The sequence below is a fragment of the Emydura macquarii genome, unplaced genomic scaffold (genome assembly GCF_026122565.2).
Source record: "Emydura macquarii macquarii isolate MOO-44397 ecotype Brisbane River unplaced genomic scaffold, CSIRO-AGI_Emac_v2 contig_2406, whole genome shotgun sequence".
Classification (NCBI taxonomy): Eukaryota; Metazoa; Chordata; order Testudines; family Chelidae; genus Emydura; species Emydura macquarii.
Genome location: NW_027132543.1, coordinates 312,828 through 332,250, shown reverse-complemented (window position 1 = coordinate 332,250; position 19,423 = coordinate 312,828). Strand labels below are relative to the sequence as shown.

The 19,423-nt window shown below is 37.6% G+C and overlaps 1 long non-coding RNA gene across 1 annotated transcript in view; it reads right to left on the bottom strand.

The window, feature by feature from the left end:
* The window catches only part of LOC137161909 (uncharacterized), a 28,588-nt gene extending 9,659 nt beyond the window's left edge, over window positions 1-18,929 (bottom strand). Inside the window, exons 1-2 of the long non-coding RNA XR_010922207.1 lie at window positions 18,812-18,929; window positions 4,655-4,832 (exon numbers count right to left, since the gene is read on the bottom strand). This is a non-coding gene — a long non-coding RNA (uncharacterized lncRNA). The remainder of the gene's footprint in view (window positions 1-4,654; window positions 4,833-18,811) is intronic.
* Window positions 18,930-19,423: the final 494 nt, after the last annotated feature.

Genomic DNA, 19,423 nt, shown 5'->3' with positions numbered 1-19,423 from the left:
ATCAACGCACTATACAGGTATATGAAATATTGTTATGTGTGGGATGAAGGTAGAATACTTAACAAAGCACTTCCCTAGTCCTCTGCATAGAACACAGACCTGGCAGGAAGGAATCAAGTATTTTAAAACTTGGGATCCAGGAAAGTAACTAAACGTAATCCTCTTGTGTAATGCTCTGGCCTGCTTTCTGTTTATAAAGGTTAAAGTCAGAATAAAGACAACATAATGTGACCCAGGAAATCAATCAAACAGCTTCAATGTTGTAATGGGAATCTAAAATAATAGAAGGAATGCTCACAGTGAGCTGCATGTGAGCAATCTGCTGAGTGAAATGTATGTATTAATCTTGAGATGAATGTCCTGTAACGACTACTAGTGAAAAGTAGGTCAGTTTCTGGTTTCTTTCACTTGCACAGAACAGGTACAATATATTATATAAATTGTAATTCAGCCTGGCATGAACACCAGCTTTTGCTGTCAATTAACAGGGAAAATTAAACACATACAATTACTTCCAATGCATTAGAACAGATGGATTATTTTTACCCCTTCTCTCTCTCCTTATCTCTCATTTGCTTTTGAGGTTTTTTAATAGAATTTAAGAACATTTTCTAAAAGCAGAGACAACTGCCATCTATTGGCTTTTTATCTTTTTTCTCTTTGCTCTGATTTGCAGGTACTGTTATAAAGCCAAATTATCATCTGTCTATTATCTCTCTTCCTTAGAGTTTTGTATTGCCTCCCATCACCATTGTATTTGAGCACCTTTCCAGTAAAACTGATAACAATAATGAAGTCTGAAGTGGACTTCATGGAGTCTTTGGTATTTCTCCCACTTGGGGGTGAAGCTGTGGTTGGTTGTTTGTATTCTGGTAGGAGTTTATCGGTTAGAAGGTGGTGTCAGTGTTGTGAGTGTCATGTGACTACACCAATTTACACCATCTGAGGATTTTCACCCAAATCTGGAAGTCCATGTCATGGCAACGGGAAAATAGTTCTTATTAAAGGGGAAAAGTGTGAAGTTCTGTGTCTCTGGTGCTGAATGTGCTGAATGCTGTGAATATGCTTACAGTTAATACTGGGGAAATTTATCTACAGAGAGTTTATTCACATAAAAATATAATACCAATAACCCTACTGTGAAAATACTTATTGACAAGCCGGAGGTGTTCATGTTCTACTTTAATTTTTTTCAAATCTCACTCAGGGAAAACTGTCATTGATTTCAATAGGAGGTTGGCCTCATTGGAAAATACATGATAGAGCCCCTAAGTTGTATTTTGGAAAAAAGAATCAATGCAGTTAATGTCCATGGGACAGTTCCTTCCTGTCTTCCATCATCTCTGTTACTGTTGGAGCATGATTATCACCATTCTTTGAACTTGGAAAACTTCCCCAAATATTCATCAAACTCTGGGCTGAGGGGTAAATATACTGACACTGCAAAAGTTAAAAAATGTTAGGCATTTTTCATTTAAATTATTGTGCAGTCATATGAGAGGTCTGGGGTATAAGTATCAGAAATATGGCTCTTAAGGAGCATAGCTGCTCCCTCCTAACCCTTCTTGAATCCCTGCGCTTGTGTATCTTGTTCAATGAATAGACTTTAGGGGATATGTTTTCAAATATAGAGAATTGTCTACTTGTCCATTAACAGCAATGGGAGCTGTGTAGCTAAATCCTCATGGTTGAACTGCATAGAAAATGCACTTCAAAAGGTTCTGAGGCTGTATGAGCTCTTGTCTTAAAAAAATCTGATCCTTCAATTGCACAGATATTCACACAGAGAGAAAACACAGTAACTGTACTAGACTTTAATATGTTTTCTTTAGAGAGAGAGAGATGGTAAAAGTACAACCAGTTACCAAAGTAATAGGTAGTTATATGAATTTTTTTTAGAAGTACCCTTTCTATGGGGATTAAATAATTTCTGTTATAGATAAGATTGCTCTCCTCTAACTTTGTGAGAATGCTTTTCACTAATCCAGTTGATTAAATTAAAAGAGGGGGTAGTTAGTACTTAGCTCCAAACTTTGCCATTAATCATCATGGGCCAGAATGCTGAAAGGCAAAGAAATCCAATTATATTATATTTAACTTAAGCAGTGAGTAAGCTTCTTACTGGCTTTTCTTCAAACATCCACTTTTCTTCCGAAGGAGTAGATGGCTGGATCAGAATGATTAGAATTCTTTCCTCGATTATTTTTAATTGTGTTTTTACGGAAATTGTCACATTATTTCATATTCTCTCTCCCTTAATCCTCCTTTACTGCCAGTCACATGCACATATGTGCACACTTGTGATTGTGTGATTTCTTTATCTTTATCCAATATAAGTATAAATACATTTCTAAAAGAAGAAAATAATAAAAACAGGCTAATGAGGACCTCAATCTATATTATATATTAATTATATTATATTATATTATATTCATCAACTGTCACTTCTGAGGTAGCAATGGAAGCCATATAAGTGAAAGACAAATTACTCACTGCATGCAAGTGCACTGAGTACATTACTGCTATTGATCAAAAGAACTCTGCTACTCCTACCTAGTTTACCTTAGTCCAAACCAGAAAAGAAACTATGTGTTGTTAGTAGGTGTCCCTTAGAGCAGTAGTTTTATTCGTTATGTTTCAATGAAATGTTACTGGGATTTCAAGCTCTTAACTGTATTTCAAATGGACTAGGTTAGTGCCGCTGTAGCATTTTAAGTGTACACAAATTGGCCCTGAGAATTTGCTTTATTCCTGTTGCGCCTTCCTTACAGTTTTCAGACTCAGCTCAGTAAGATGACACTTTTAAACATGAAGCATGCTCATAAAATGAGATATGAACACTCACTAAACCTGTGCCAATCCTTCTCACATTTATTTCATTCCTCAGATTATATGATATCTTTTTAAATGTAACAGAAATCTAAAAATTAGACATAGGATTAAGTAGCTGGGGTCTGCAAAAATATGCTCAGAATAATAAGGGAATATGATCCACTGAGCTGATTATGTAAGATCATTCAAGAAGAGGCACAAGTCAACAGTACATTACAAACACTTTTAAAGTTCATAACATTGTAACAATTAAATTAAAATTGTGTTTTGTTCAGCAAAAATACTTCTACACTCTTTTCACTTTCCTACTCCTCTCTCACTTTCCTCTTGTTACAAGTGCTTTCCTCTCTTTGCGCTTTCCTCTTGAAGGGGAGCATTTTAGCAAACCTCTAGGTGCCTAGGCCACTGCCAACGATTGAGATGAACTATCAGTTATTTTGCTTATTCGTATGTGCTAATTTGTAGGAGTAGTTATGCAGTATATTTTCTTTTGTGTGACCTAATTCAACCAAGGAAGAGCCAGAAGGGAGAAGGGGTGAACCAGAATCTCTGTGCCCTTTTGAATCTGACTTTCTGTGCCCTTTTATGTGCGGGGTTGAAAGGTAGGCAGTCGGCACATCTACCAGACTAACTTCTCAAAACCACATGACTGCATCCTGTTTTCATTCTTTGTAACCTGTGCCTTTGCTTGACAATTATTTCCATTTGATCAGCTATGCAATACTTTTATTTGACATGTCTTTGTAACTTTTGGGGTATAAGAGGGAAGTAGCAAGTCTGAGTCAGGTGGATCACTTCGCGGACACATTGAAAAATCTACAGGCACAGACAGAAGGACTGGCTATCTGGAAATCTGTGATTGATTCACCCGAAGACAGCCTCAGATTTATGGAGTAACTGTAAGTGTGGGGTGCTCTAATATCTATTGTATGTGTATGTGCTTAAAACTAATAAGTGGAGACTTCAGATAAAAATAATTCTGATGGGAATTGCTGGGGACCATTAATTAAAGCTTTAAAGTTAAAAACACTTGATTCTGACTTGTCTTTTGTTAGCCATTTAGCAGGTGGAGTTACATCATTTCCTTTGTTTTATTTTCTGATTCTGACTCACAGAGACTAAAAGTTACTGGGTCCAGGAACCCTTGGTAACACTCTGAGTCAACGGTCCGCCTTCGACTTTCTAGTTTGGACACTTTGACACTTCATTGCTTACATCAACTCTTGCTGCCTTTCAGCAACCATCCAACAATGCCCCATACTGGCAGTTAAATCAGTGCAAGCACTCTTGGTGGGGATGCACACTGCCAGCACAGGAAGTGTAGTGTGGACATGTAAAACCAATTCAATTACTGTGACGGCTGTACATCAATATAACTTAGGTAAACTTAATTTTTAATGTAGACATGCCCTAAGTTACTCCCAGGTATATTGTATTAGTGATATAGCCAGCCACTCTTGAATTACACTGCAGAGTGACACCAGCAAAATCCCAGTCCTATACTTTCCCCAGAAATGTATGTCTTGTATTGCCCAGCTCTCTCCTGGACAATACAAGTTCATGTAAATTCTGTCATTTTATTAATAGAAAATGATATGCACAAATCCTGTTACCTCAGGTAGAGTTTCCCAAACACTTCAGTTCAAATACACTGGTTTAGATAAAACAATAACACATGTTTATTAACTACAGAAGGATAGCTATTAAGTGAGTACAAGTAATGAGATATAAGAGACAGAACAGATTGCAAGAAAATAAAAGTAAAATGCATTGAATGCCTAACTTAACAAGCTAAGTGAATTCAAAGTAAAGTCTCTCTCACCACATGTTTCAGCAGTCCTATTGGCTGAATTCCTCTCATTCAGGTTCCCTATCCCCAGACCAATGCTGCTTCCTTTGTTCATTGGATATTGCAGATGCCATGGGTCGAGAGAAAGGAAGAGATAATTTGGACTGTCTACTCTCCATTCTTACAGTTCTTTCTCTTCTTCAAGAAGCATCTACAGCAGAGATTCAGGAAACAGAAAGTCTGTGTGAATGGGGACCCCAAGCTGCTTCTTTGTCAAGGTGTAGATTTTTCACTCACACCCTCTTCCCTGGCTGAGAGTGGCCACTTAACTAGGTGATGACCCATTTGATTTCATTGACACCTGGCTGAAGCATCAGCTTGCCCTTTTTTTCTGAGGAACTGGTTTACGGGTGTTCACCAGACTTGGAACATACCTTAGTGACACCATACAGAGGAATCTTATAAATTTACATACAATGTTGCCATCCATATTTTACCAGGACAATAATGATCAGCAAATTATGAGTTTTCAAATGATACTCACAAGGCATACTTTGTACAAAATTTATCATAGTCTTGGAAAAGAGGTGATCTCAGGGGTGTTGGAGGCCTAGTGTGGCCTGAGTGCTCAGCTTGAGTTGCTTGACTTGACCACTGTTTGAAGCCTAGCCTCAGCAGTCTGACTGCTTTTTAAAGTTGGCAGAGACCAATAGTGCTAAGTACTAAGTAACTTTGTGGTATCTCAGTTTCTGCACACCACAGCGGATAGTAAAATGTGTGGGTTTTGCACAACACAACAAATAGTTTGTTAGTTTATAGTTGTATATAGATAAAGATGAACAAGGACAAGAGTTTATACATTTTTCATTAAGGTGCGTTCTTTCCCACTACCTCTCTACCAGATGTTGTTTTGCTCCAATTATCATGGTGAGAACATAAATATGTAGTTATTATACATAATGGAGTATATATAAATTGAAGGATATGGGAATGTCACCCAAGATAAGTGAATGAAAGGATGCTGTGTACAAAAGAGTATAAAAGGCCAACACCCAGGCAAGGGGGCACACTTCATGACTGACTGATTCCAAAGGAGATGCTGTTGGCCTAATCCCCTGGCAGGGCTCCTGAAACCAGCCTTTCCTGTATGCAGCCTCTTGAGTGAACACATCACTCTTTGGATCTAGTGAGTATAATATGTTGTAGTTAATTTTTGGCTTTTTATTGAACTAACTATAAGAAATCCTTGCACGTTAAACTTACTGATCTGCAAATTGGGTGTACCGTGTCTCACTGGTAACTTCACACTGATCAAAAAGAATGCCCTGCAACAAAAGGTACAGACCATCACAGTTCCTATGCTCAAGTGCATCATTTGGTATGGGGCAAAAGGTAATCTCCTTCCCACCCAAGACTTTGGTTCTCCCCCATGACTTTTCATTGATCTCATGCTCCCTTATGTCTTCTACTTTTTGCCACATTCCCCCTCAAACTTTGCAGGATATAATATAATCACATATACTTTTCTATATGCTGACACAACTACTCCCTCTGATTTTTCTGAAATGATATCCCTGCATATGACAAAGATGAGTAACTATGTGATCTTATGATTGTAACTGTTGATCTATCTCAGTCTGTATCTCCCTGCTTTTTATTCTCACTTTGTGTCATATCTAAATTCTGGATGTAAGATCTTTGAGGCAGTAACCCTTCTTTTTGTTAGAACAATCAATTAATAATTCACCAAATAATTCATCTTTCAGATCACCTCTTTCTGGAGGAACTCCTTACCCTATTTAAGTTAATCTGAATTTTGCCAATGACTTCAATGGGGCCAGGATTTCATATTCTGTATCTGATGCACTTTTGAATTAATATTAGAGATGAAACCCTGGAATCACTGAAGTTTAATGGCAAAACTGCCAGTGACTACAATGTGGTTAGGACTTTATCATGATCAAGGCCAGCCTTACAGGTGGGTGACAAGAGCGACTGCCAAGGGTGCTGTGGTCAGGGGGGTGACATCCTCATGCCACAAGCTAGTGGGCTGCCGGAATGGGGTTGAGTGCAGGCCTGCCCAGCTAAGTGTAGAGAGAGGACAGGATCCCCAGAGCTGCCGTGGACTGTTCGCTCAGGGCATCATTTTCCCTTAGGCCACCCTGACCCTGATCTATAAGTACAGAGTAATGTATGAAGCCCAACTGAAGCATTATTCTGCTCTATAATTGATATAAAATGTAATAATAAAGAAAGAATGCAGGGATATGAAAACTCAGTCCTTCACTTAACACTCCCTGGGTCAGGAAGCCGATCCACTTGAAAAACTGCCACTTTCACCAAAATATGTTGCAGTTATAGGCTTTTAAATTCGAAATGCCAATGCTGTAAATATAGCAAGCAAATTAAGTCTGAATTAATTTACAAAAGATCTTCCAATATATTGAGTGACAGAAGCATATCTGAAGTGAGAAACAAATAAATAAAAAGCACATTAATGGGGTTCTCAATTTTCTTTCCTCCAACAGAAAAAATGAATTCCATAGAAAAGCAGATGAATATAAAGGTTTTAATAGTCTAAGAATGTCAGGGAAGTCTATTTTCTTCCATTTCAAATTATATTTATTCCTTTTCTGTAAGAAAAAAATTATTCTGCTCAGAATCAGAGTTAGCACAAGGCATTAATGTCTAAGCTGACAACTTCTATAAAAGTCAAAATTTGTAGAGACATCTCATAAACCAAGCATCTACATAGATTTCAGCAAAAATGAAAAAGTGTATAAGTGTTATAACTCCTTCCTCAGAATTTCCAAGAAAAAAGTTAAAAATACACTAATTCAGAGCAGGAAATGTGGGGTTTGGGTTATGTCTTTAAGATCAGTTCTTGACACTCATAGAATGTTGATTAGCTGAATGCTACTTTTCAGCTCTGGTAAAATGGAAAAAGCTCTAGCCAATTGATAGTATAATGATCTGCTTTTACTTGCAATTCTTGCTGCTACTGAGGAAACTTATGGCATCAATACAATTTACATTTAGAAAAACAAAACCCATTTTGTTGCTATTTCTGAAAACACAGTGTCTGCATTTGAGTTTCAAAATAGAAGAGCAGATTTTCAACAGATGTAAATGGCAATAGCTCTACTGAAGTCAATTTTCACCAGATGGGAAGCTGTCCTAGGTAGATTAGTGTGCTACCACTCTTACTCATGTTGAGTAATACCTTACTATACAACTCATCCTGGTTTAGTAGGATTGCTTGTACACTCCATCCCCATTGAGAAAAGCATTGAAGTATGTGCTAAGCTTTGAGCATGTGCTTAGTCAATGGGACATTGACATGGGTGCTTTTTTGAAAAGAGATGGATTTAAGCATATGTTCAAATGCTGTGCTGAATTGGGGCTTAAGATATCACTGAGTGTGAGAATGGCAGAAGTGGATCTTATAGGTCCAAATGACAACTATCCCTTACCCTCCCCCCACTCTGGAGTGAATACATGTACCCCTTGAGTCTGGTGGGCATAAATGATGGGCATCACTTCAGACTGTCTCCTGACTCTCCCATTCTGCTATGTGAAAAACTCTTACAGGTTCAGAGATGGCGGGGTAGGTGTGGGTTGAACGGTGCCAAGGAAACAGTGTCATGTACCCCTGACATCCTTGATTATTTCAGCAGGACACCTCTTATGCTTGTTTTTTTAAGGATAAAAATCAACAGTAATGTGGAGACCCAGCTCTAGGTCCTTTGTGCCACTTGAACCCTAGGGGACTGTGGCCCAGTGGCCATCTAGGGGTGACTGTGTAGCTCTGTAAATGCCATGGAAAATTATCTTCATGACAATCCAGCATAGGGTAGTGCAGAAGGTGATGATGGGAGTTGGGGACAGAGGGAGTCAGTGACAAATGGGGTACCTAGAAGCTGGGAGAACAGCTACAGGGGAGCTACCCATCAGCCCAGTTCATTGGTTTTGGTTTGGAGGGGAGAACTGTACATCTGAAATTGTTTTGTTCTCCATGGGTTACTCTAGCTCTATGCATGTAGAGTGGATCTAACTCCAAAGCAATATATTTCAAAGTTAAGTTACGTAGTCATATTTAAGAATTTGAGGCAAAATATAGATGTCTCAAATGTTTTTTCCTTTATCTATTTGTTTAATTACTTGTCTGTTATTCTTGCTGCAGAATACAGCCATAGTTATAATTAAGTTTGAAGGAGGAAAGACAGTTTAATCTGCTTTAACATCTCTTCAGTTCAGTTAAAAGGAAAACAACATGATGATAATGCATATTGTTAGTATATTTCGACTGTGTGGGAATGCCAAATGCAATTTTTTCTTTTTAAATCTGTAATGCAAAAAGCAAAAAGATCAGCATTTGGGACATATGTTACACATAATTGGTTAATGCAACTTGTAAATGAAAGTTAGAAAAAACAAAGGTGGAAGGAGCTATTAGACTTGATCATGAAGAGTATTAGGAACAGATTATTGAAAATGGAGGCATATAAAAGAGAAAGTAATTATGACATGACAGAAAAGTTGACTGACTATTATGGATGCAGATTACAGATTGGACAATTAGCTACTTTGAACACTGGGTTGTGTGCAGAATTTCTAGTGCTTATTCTAAAGGAAGCAACTCAGATCCTGTCTAGACTGCAGCCACTTTGTGCAGTTATAGTGCAGCTATAACACTAGTGAAAAGTAGCATAAATCCCTAACAGTCAGCCATGCTACGATCACCCATCATCATGCTACGATCACTTTTGGAGGTTTAAAGATGATGTAAGGAGTGTGGCCTGGGAAAATGAAACCCTCCATTATGCTGATTCCTCAGTGTTATAATGGCCCCTTGATATCATTGCAGCTGTGTCAAGTTAGAGAAACTTTTAGATTATACAGTATTTGATTATACAAAATAAAATGGGAATACAGAGAAGCCCTTTAAATGTCTGGAGGATAATAAGATATAAGATGCCTATATCTATAGTAGGGATAGATATATACGTATATGTATGGTTTCTGTAATTCAGTGTAGAGAGATAAACTTTCAGTAGCTAATCTAAAACTTCCCTCTCCCCAGGGATGGAGTCTCAGCTTTTGCGCAGCACGACAGACATATATGGTCATCAGAATTGTTTGAATGGTCTTGGAGATCCACTCAGTGTACTCGTTAAATAATGACAGCCAGAGAAGTTTAATGGGACCCAGAATACTTCAGCACATTACAAACTTGGGAAATGTAGCTCATCTTTGCATATGAAGACCTGCCAGATCCTTTCATAGAGAAAAAATTATATCAATTTGCAGATACACTATCTATCTCAAGGGAGAGCCCATGAGTGAGGGCTTTTTTTTCCCCCAAAAGGTCAAAACAGGAGAAAATATTAAATGAAAATGGGGTAAGCCAAGGATAACCCAAATGATAAAGGGATTACAGGAATTTGTCTGAAAAGAAAGTAAGAGAAACTACATCTATTTTCTTTGAAAAAGAGAAGATGAAGAAAAGCTTGAATTGGAGTACTGAACATTTTGATAAGAAGAGAGAGGCTAGATGCATGCATTGATATAAAATAATCTTCTAGCTGCTAACCAGAATGGATTTGGAAGAAGGAAAATTCTGCCTAACTAACCTACAACTTTTTCATGAGCTTATAAGCAAGACTGATAGTAATTTATATAAATTTAGAGAAGCATCTTCAACAAAGTTCTGCATGATTGATTTCTATGTAAGATAAAAGGGTAACCTGAAATTTCAGCGCTAAAGGCAACCACTATGCAATGTAAGGAGTTAAGAAATAGAAATAAGGAAGAGGACATTCATGCAATTAGGCATGTAAAATCATGGGGAAATTATTAACTGAAGACTTATGGGAATCACTGGGTGGACTTTTGCTACAGAAAAATTATTAGAGCTTGATCCAGGATCTCACAGGTGTGGTATACAGACAAAGAAAAATAATCCCTCCACTCATAACTGGTGCCTAGGGAACTAAAACAAAGTTAGTAAGGTGGCTTTTAAATATAGGATGTATAAGTTTCAATGGAATAGGAAGCATCAACCCAATGCCAGGTTTATTTTCAGGGCCAGATAGTATGAGAATGGAACATCATCGGCGATCCTTCAGAGTTGGGGATGATCTCTTTCACAGGTTTTATTGTATATGAGTCCTTTGGTGACTGAGGAATCTGATCCTTGAGCTGCAGATGCATTGGCAGACGTTTTGGGTGGTGTTGGAAGGCAAGGTTGAGCCAAGTTTTGCTGCATGACAGTTGTCTGTCCTTTCTTTGCTGGTGTTGCAACCAGGGCAAGACGATTTTTTTAAAAAGTGGTTGTTCCTTCTCTGACAATTCTTTGCCAGTTTGCCCTGTCTTGGGTTACTCTCTCCCACTGTGTAGTTTCGATTCTACATCTCTTGATGTTGGTCTTGAGGGTGTCTTTGAGGGAGCATTTCTTTTGGCCTCCCTGTTTCCTTTCTCCTTTGGTGAGTTGGGCATACAGCAATTGTTTTGGTAGATGTGCATCTGGCATGCACACGCAGTGCCTGCTCTACCTCAGCAGGTGCGAAAGCTGACTTAGTTTGAGAAATGTAAAATGAATTTTGACCCCAAAAGGTTAACTCTTGTAATATGTTGTTCTGAGCAATATTTGTCTTTGTCAAAATTGTTACTTTTCCAAACAGCCTGCTTTCTAATTAGTATTCCTATTTTTATCTGTACAGCTTTATTAATTAGATACCTAAAGTCTTCTGCAGACTGAAAGCAGCATTTAGAAACCTAATCTGAACTCTGTCTTCGCTACTTAATCAAAGCAGATTTGTAAAAAATTGTGCATGTCTAGGAGACTGAGTATTTTGTTGAAAATAATGTATTGCAAAGAAACGACATCTGAATCATCAAGGACAGAATGTTATTGGATTTTTAAGCTGCCAGGCATCATAAAATAAATTGCCTGCTGAAGCTATGTAATGTAGGTCATGTGATGTCATACTGAATATAATGTAACAGGATCTGGCACATCAGTGATATGATTAAAGAATAATATTAACCTTTGTGCCTTTTTAACTGTGGCACTAATAATAGTTCCCAGGTAGCAATAATTCAGTTCCCAGGTAGATAAATGATGAAACTGTACACAAGTATTTTGTCCACAGGGATTATTGCAAGGAAAATAGCACATGACGACACTTGTCACCATTGGACTATGAATGATATTTAAAAAGCAGTTTTAAAATTGATATTTTACATTCACCTATGAATCTAAATGTCATTTTTAAGGCTTACATTTTAATTCGTTTTAATTAAAATAACAATTTTGTTAACCATGAAATGTTTTCATTTTATGAGAAAATGAGGATGGGGTTGCTGTGAAGATGTCACTGGGAGTGACGCCACCCCATCTTTATTCACCGGAGAAGTCCAATTTAAAGGGAAATCTCAAATGATACCTCTGTGTTTTGCTTCTCAAACTAATATCGTCACACAATATTGTATAAAAGCCATGATTCTTTTGGAGTAATTTGTACATAAGCACTGTGATATTCATTAACATTTATCTATATGCCTTTGTATTGTGCATATGAAGATATGAAACTTTCACAACAAAACCATAGAGCTCTCAATGTTTGGGAGGGAAACCAGAGAGACATTTTAACTTACCGGTCATGTTTCTGACACCAGGGAATGCATTGGTTTTGCTTCCTTAGGTACATTTTGAAGGCAAGATATGTGCATCTAAGAAATGATCCAATCATAGAGACTTAAATCCCAGCCCAATGGCAAAACTTCAATGGGGTCAGGAATTCACCATCAAGCTTTTTACTTAGGTATGCAAAAGACTATTTTGCACATATTTTTGTAAGGTATTACAAAAGGCTGCTAAAAAGAATTGCACCACAATTAACACCACCATTTCTCCCAAAATCTAAGTACTTATGGATTTAATTCAACAAAATTTGGTGACTCTCAATAATATTGCATTTTCTTTGTTTCTCAAAAGGAAAAAAAAAAGTGTCTGGTGAAACATATTGATATTTGAAGGATCCCCAAAGTCTCTAATACTGCCTTGCAAAATTACACTTTCTGGAAAAAGGAATCGTAGGGCAAACCAATTATTAGATTGTGCTGCATTGAAAAACAATGTCTAGGAAAAAGAATCATAAAAGTAATGATTGCTTTATGATACTTTTCGATTGCTAAAATAAGAATGCAGCTTCTATATTTAGAATATAGAATAATCCAATTGTTTTAACTGAGATATTAGAACTGATCTGAGATTGTTTCAGCAATGTAGGAGTCTCGCCCAGTTATATTTGTTTCCATATATTCCAATGGATAGAGTATTGCACTGAGCTCAGGAGACCTTTTTTTTTTTCAGGCTCTGCCGCAAGCCTGCTGAGTGACTTTAGCCAAATCACAGCATTTTTCTGTGCCTCAGTTCTCCCATTGGTAAAGTAGGGATAATTATTCTGACCTCCTTTGTAAAGTTCTTTGAGCTCTAGTGATAAAAAAGTCCTATATAAAAACTGCATAATTTTTATTCTTATATACTTTCAGCGTGAATAACTTTTACTTTAGATTAAGGAAATTGTATCATGTTCAAAACTGTATTGTGTTCAATCTTCTTGTCCTCATCTTCAAGCCACTTCTCAATTCTGCCCCTCCCTACTCATCCACTCTTGTCTTTTATCACACTGCCACCCATTCCCACCTTCCCCACTCTGCCAATGATGCCAGCCTCAACTGCCTATTTGTCCTTTATCTCCATATATATATATATTTTTTTTGCTTTTTTCTCTACTTCCTTATACTTAGGACACCTTACTTAGCTGACCTATTAGTCTTATGACTCTCTCCTACTTAAAATCCCTTCTGAAGACTTTTCTTCGACGTTTACAAGAAATTGGTCAGCATACAGATTCATACATTATTCATAATTTATAAATTCAGAAGGGGCCAGTATGATAATCTAGTCGAACGTCCTGTATAACACTGGCCATAGTTTCATATGACATAAGCTCTGACATTTTGAACATAACAAGTAGCTTGTTTTTTTGTTGTGCTCTTTCTTTCATTTCTGCTTCTGAATCCATATTGAACATGTTTATAACAAAATGTCTAATGTCATCCCCTTCAGACCACCTGGGAACCACAAGACATTTAATTTCTTCTTTTTCAAAGCACTTCTTAGGCCTGGTCTACACTAGCCATGGATTTTGGTTGTAGTCGATGGGAGATATGTAAGCTATGTACAGTAACTTGCATATCTCCCATCGACTTCCTAATGTCTACTTACCGCGGTTTCCACTGCTCTGTGCTGATGGGAAATGCCCTCCCGTCAATGCAGCGCTACGCTACTTTCTGGGATGGATTTACAGAGTCGATGTCTGGGTTTGATTGAGTGAGTCTTTACTGCCACTCAATCAAACCCGCAAAATTGATCCTGTACTGCCAGCGGTGCCACTGGCAGTGTAGATGTAGCCTCCATGTCTTGTTTGTAAAGAGATATGAAATGTTTCACTAATTATACTTGTTATCAATTTCTCAGTAGCCTTCACATCTTGTTTAAACTCCCAACTGAATTTATCCAATAGTTCATATTCCATATAAATTATTTTTTTCAAACTCTTACTTAACCAGTTTTTAAATCCATGACCTCTAATTCTTTCTTCTGAATCTTAATTAACCCTTTATATTCTCTTTCCTAGTCCTCTGCTTTTTAATCCACATTGTGTGCTTTTTTGAAGCCTCACTAAGATGAAACAGCAAGAAACAGGCAACTGGCTTCCAACAACTTTCTAGATAGCCTAATTGTATCTCTATGACAGGAGTTTATCGTGTTGTGGTCATTCCTCAACACAAATAGGCCACATCTTGTATCAACTCTGTACATAGAACTTCCTGGCTTAATAGTACAATTGTCTTCTCTGAGAAGATATAGAAAAACCTGGCTACTGGCCACCACTCCCACCAGCAACAGAAAGGGTCCTAATGCTGACTATAGCTAATTACTAATAAAATGTTTTAGAGAATGATTTTTACACCTTTAAAAAAATGCATGTTTTATGTTATTTTATCATTTTTCTTACCTCATGGTACCATGGAGCTATAGTTTGGGCAAGAGATGTATGGATTGTGAAGTGCTCTTAAGTGTCTCAAGTGAAAACACACTCAGCACATTAAAACTTTTAAGTGGAAAGGTAGTACAAAAACTGGTCAGGTGGCAATCCTACCCATATACATATATACATATACATCTATAGGCACATTTAGGCCTCATAATTCAGGCCAACAGAAATTGCTGTGAAACACTAATATTAAAGAATGATCAAGGAAATATAATGAAATTTATTGAATCAGTCAGTAAATATACAATCAGCTACAACAAAATTATTTCAATCCTTCATCCGTTCTCTTTTCTTAAAGATATGGGTATAAAATGGCTAGTCTTCTTAGCCTTTGATGCAAATGATACAATAACCTGTTTCTTTCAGTTTAGACTGGTATGGAAAACACTAAGAGCTAGACTGCGCCTTTAGCACATGCGAGGAACCAGCAGAGCAAGGCTTCTCACTGTATGTAAGGATGGACAATGATCGCTCATTCCACTAGATGGAGCAATCTGCTTCACCAAGTTCACCAGCCCTGTCCCTTTTCGGAAGACGTGCTTGTCAGGGGCAGGAGCTCACAGTGATTGATGTGCAAGAGGCCATGGTGGGATTCTTGCACAAGTTCCCTCTCCTGAGCACCAGTGCAACACACCCCTTAAGGTAATTAGCTCCTAGAACAACGAAGTGTCAAATGACAAAAACAAGGGGGTTAGCCTGAAAACCTGTTTTATTTGATATTGCATTTCTTAGCCCTCTTGAATATTTCTGTATTTTTTATTTGTTAGAAAAAACACAAATTTGGAATATTTTAGGCAAGTATGGCTTTTGGGACTGCCAACTCTGTTTATTTTGCCATTGGAGACAATGAGGATATGAGTGCTATATCTTTAAATCAGTATCAGGATGCCAGGCACTCGTGAGTCTGGAGAAGGTTTGACACAGATTCTCTACAGTGAAGCAAACAAGAAAAAGAGAGTAGTACTGAGGGACAGTACTGTTCCTCTTATTCGAATAACGTTCCTTGTTCAGTGCTACAAGAAAAATCTTAAATGAAAAAAAGCAAAAATAACAACCAAAAAAAAATCAACTGCTGTAGAGGACTGGTCAACCTTTTTAGCAACCCCAGTGCTTGTCTGCTCAAAAAACTCTCACTAACTCAAAATATATTTAAAAGATAGAGCATCTACTCAATTCCTGTTAACTTTAGAATATATTTACATCACCATTTGAATTGTCACAAAAAATCAATGACTCAAAAAAAAATCTTCAAAGATTGGATGAATTGGATGTATTGGTCATCTTTGATCCTGACCCTTACCCAGGCTGATTAGAACATGACATTCTACCCCTTTCTTGGTATTTGTTAAGCTCAATATATATTAACACACTTGTATATTTTGTCCAGATACTTATTTTGAGATTTGTATTTTAAGATCTGCTAAACTGGGTGTGTTTTTTTTATGTTCTTTTACTTGGTGACTAATTGTGGATCATGCAGAACTATTTATTCCTTTTTATTATTGTGGCTGAATATTTTTCTTAGCTAGCTGCTGGAGTACATGTGAATTTTTTTCAAACAGACAAAACATGTCTATAATGGCACAACCTTGTTTCGCTATAAATTATTACTTGTGGAGAAAATGGCATTTGGTCTTTGTGACCCGTCCGTGCCTCGGGTAGCCACCTGAAAATTCCAAGGTCAGGGCAGGCTGCAAAAGGAGAGCAGATTCTCCTAGCACTGGTGGGTGACACTGAAGTCAGACTTCCCAACAAGCCACAAACAATGCTTCTGATTCCCCACACCGGTTATCAAGAAGCTAACATAAAAATATACACAGCACCCTTCACAGCATTTCAGTCCCTGGCTCCCAATCAGCCACTAGGTCGAGTAAAGAGACCAGTTATTTAAAACTCTATGCTCTTTACCAAAAAGGTTTCTCCTGACCCCAAAGGGTCAATCACAGTACCAGATCAATATAAGTTTGGATCTTACCCAAAATACCACGCTGCCAGCCAATCCTTTAGTAACTAAAACTAAAAGTTTATTATAAAAAAAAAGACACAAACTATAAGAGAAATATTAAAGGATTAAAGCAATCACATACATATATATGGACTTTCCAGTTATTTGTATCAGGTTTCTAATAGAATTGTGGAGTTTGCAGGATTGTATAGTTCCTCTGGTATACATCCAGTACCTGGATGGGTCTCAGTCCTTCATTTCACAGCTTAAGTTCAGTTCAGCTGTACATGAGTTGATCCAGAGGAGGGTGAAAGGTGACGACTGAAGACAAAATGGATGTGGTGCAGCTGCCTTTTACATCCTTTGGCCTTTTCCATGCTGCTTGTGGAGATTTATAGGAATAAGATGGAGTCCAGGGTCACATGAGTAAGTCCTGGTGACTCATCAGGTAGATCCCTGGCTTCTCTCCCTGGGCCCCCTGTACCTATGAATTTCCTTAATGGGTCATTAAGCAGGCTGGTGCTGCAGCCATCCTGTCTGTGGTGTCGCCCAGACATAGCACAATTTGAAATACAGACGTATCAAACATATCCATAACTTCCATTACACATATAACACATGAACATAAACATCATCATCTTGCTTAGCACATTATAGCCTTTCTAACAGTACCTGACACGTCATATCTCATATGAATTATTATGATTTTGACATATTGATGTTAAATAATATAATAAATGCCCCCCCCCCCACCCCAATCTAGCCAGTGTGACAGTCTTAAAATATAGGACCAAAGAATATCTGTTTTTAGTGCTTCTTATCAGATCACTGGAATAGTGACAAAGAAATAGTATCTAATGTATAAATAATTAAAGATTGTGAGGCACTCAGATAATTGGAAGATAAGGGTGGAAAAGTACCTTTTGCAGTTATTAACTTAATTATGAACCCCTATAATTTGAGCCTGGCAAAGAAAATGATTCTTTGCCATTTCAATGACCGAGCCAGAATCAGAACTTAGAACTGTTTGATTCCTAGTCTTGTGCTTATGTTTCCAGGTGCCTCCCTAATTCAATAAATGCCATATCAATTATTTTGAATCTGAAAAGCAAATAGTTGTAGACATTTTGTCTTGACATATAAATATTTACAGGAACTTCAAAAGAAAGCTTTTTTTTTGTCTCTCTCCAGGCATTGTTTTCTTAATTATTAGTTGTAGGAGCCACAATATGCTAGGCACTGTCTACACACACAGGATGACACAGTCCCTCATCCAAAACCTGTAGGACCATATCCTAAAACTGCTGCAGATTGACATAGCTCCAGTGACTATCACAGCTAGGAACTTTCTCCTGTAGTCAGGCACCTAAGCCATTGCTTGTGAGAAGGGTGGTAGTACCTACCCAACTCCCCACAAAATGGGCAGAAAGGTGTGAGAGCCTGGGTCAAGTCCCCCTTCTGAGTGGTGAGGAGAAAGATTTGAAGCTTTGTCTCCCATTCTTCGGGTGTTGGTATCCACAGGGATGTCATTCTCATGTTTTCTCTTGCCCAATGCATCTTTAATTAGTGGAATGGTGGAACAGCTTCAACAGGAGAGACTGAGAGAAAACCATGCTGGGATATTGCATAACCCAGTGGTTAGTGCAGCCTCCTGAGAGATAGAAGACCTCTGTTCAATTCCCTGCTTCCCACATCCTTGCTAAGTTCCTAGTTGGCTGTTTTGAATGGAATTAGGCATTTTCTGAAAATGCCTATTGGATTGGGCCCTGCAGGTCAAGTAGGTGGAACAATACCTAATTTCAAGATCCTATTGGGACTTAGGTATGGGATAGGCACTGGGCACCTATACTGAGGAAGCTCTGCATGTGCCCAGATGCAGAAACTTGGCACCTAGGGGACTGTAACACTGGAAATTTAGGCACCTCAGGGATTAGGTGATTACTGAGGGAAGGTTTTGTGAATGCCAGTGGCATCTAAATTGTGGATTTAGGTGCGTAAGGTGGGAGTTAGGTACCTAAAGCCTTTTATGAATCTAGCTCTAAGAAGATAGGCTGCTTGCAAAGATTAAGGGGAAGAGATACAATAAATTTAAAAAAAAAATAATAAATATCACTTTACCTGATTGGACTTCATGATGTTTTTTGCAGTGTTGTTGTAGCCATGTTCATCGTAAATGTTACCTCATCACCTTCTCTCTGGATTTCAACATGTCCATTATTTGTTAGGTAATTTCTTAAAGAAACCATGGAAAAAGTGGTCTTAAAGAAGGATTTGAAAGAGGATAGTATGTATTACTAATTCAATGCCAAATTCATTGCTATTTTTTCAGCTCTGTAATGTTTTATTAAGTGAGAAAATACTGAAAAGAATACATTCAATACATGCAAATCATACTCTTAAGAAGGTGTGACATCTGAAATAGATTTATGCTTGTGTTTATATGCTGTATGTCTCTGAGTTTCTCTTGTAACTAGATTGATTGCATAGACTCCAAACATTAGATCTTGTGTTTAAAGCAAATGAACAAACATTTTATCTTTGTCACACAGAGAAAACAAACTAGACAATTTTGGAAGTTATATATTCAAAGCCATAAAGCAAACAGAAAGAAAAGCAACTCGAAAGAGTATTTAAAATTCCTGTCTAAAACCCATCATTCAGTTAGACAAAAGATCCCTTCCGTCACCTGAGTTTCATGTACTTAGAGATCAGGAGTTAATTAAAGAACTC